We start from the raw sequence: 1,190 nt of genomic DNA, 5'->3' as shown, positions 1-1,190 counted from the left end.
AAGTGTGTGGACTCTTATCTGGGAGAACCGGGTTTGATTCCCCACTCCTCCACTTGCACCTGCTGGAATGGCCTTGGGTCAGCCATAGCTCTTGTAGGAGTTGTCCTTGAAAGGGCAGCTGCTGTGAGAGCCCTCTCCAGCCCCACCCACCTCACAGGGTGTCTGTTGTGGGGGAGGAAGGGAAAGGAGATTGTGAGCCGCTCTGAGACTCTTCGGAGTGGAGGGCGGGATTTAAATCAAATATCTTCATCTACCTCACAGGGTGTCTGTTGTGGGGGAGGAAAGGAAAGGAGATTGTGAGTCGCTCTGAGACTCTTTGGAGTGGAGGGCGGGATATAAATCCAATATCTTCATCTACCTCACAGGGATGCAGCAACAGCCATGAACAAAAGTGGCTTTCAAAGGGGATATGAACATATGAAGCTGCCTTCTACTGAATCAGACCCTTGGTCCATCAAAGTCAATCTTGTCTTCTCAGACTGGCAGCGGCTCTCCAGGGTCTCAAGCTGAGGATTTTCACACCTACTTGCCTGGACCCTTTTTAGTTGGAGATGCCGGGGATTGAACCTGGGACCTTCTGCTTAGCAAGCAGATGCTCTACCACTGAGCCACCATCCCTCCCCATTAAGCAGCTTCAAATTTTATCTACTGAAAACATTTTTTTTTTTGCCTTTTGTCCAGTTTGAGTCCCCAAAGGGGTAAACCATTAAAAAGACATTACACTTCCCTTTAAAAACAACAGCTGTAGGACCCTAATAGATTCATGGTGGTGGATAAGGCCCTCAGCGGCTGGCTGTTACAACACATGGGCATTAAACTTCTGGATGCCAATGCTGGGAGGCAGTACCAGGAGAGGGTATCTGACCCTCCAGGGTATCTGGATGCCACTGGTCTGATCCAGGAAGGCTCTTTCTTCTTAACAGGGGGAGGCCTTGGCTTCTGTTCCTCGTTCATTTGACTCTCCAGAGCAACTGATCAGGACTAGATGGACCCCCTGTCTGAGCCAGCAGGGCTCTTCTGATGTACTCAAAGGATCATCCTGGAGTTTTTGCACTGTTTTAATGCTCTTTTTTTGGGGGGGGGGGATTAGAACATTGCATAGATTTTTTAAATTAATGATGCAGGTGACCTCCGGCACTATTTGTGGAGAGTGAAATGTTTCAAATCAGGTGATAAATGACTGCAATCCT

At 48.5% G+C, this 1,190-nt stretch overlaps 1 non-coding gene across 1 annotated transcript; it reads right to left on the bottom strand.

The window, feature by feature from the left end:
- Positions 1-546: 546 nt before the first annotated feature.
- TRNAS-GCU (transfer RNA serine (anticodon GCU)) lies at positions 547-621 on the bottom strand. The gene has a single exon. It is a non-coding gene; the product is annotated as a tRNA-Ser (tRNA).
- Between the last annotated feature and the right edge of the window lie 569 nt (positions 622-1,190).

The sequence above is a fragment of the Heteronotia binoei genome, chromosome 15 (genome assembly GCF_032191835.1).
Source record: "Heteronotia binoei isolate CCM8104 ecotype False Entrance Well chromosome 15, APGP_CSIRO_Hbin_v1, whole genome shotgun sequence".
Taxonomy (NCBI): domain Eukaryota; kingdom Metazoa; phylum Chordata; class Lepidosauria; order Squamata; family Gekkonidae; genus Heteronotia; species Heteronotia binoei.
The sequence above is the reverse complement of the archived record's forward strand: the minus strand, read 5'-3'. Positions and strand labels throughout refer to the sequence as shown.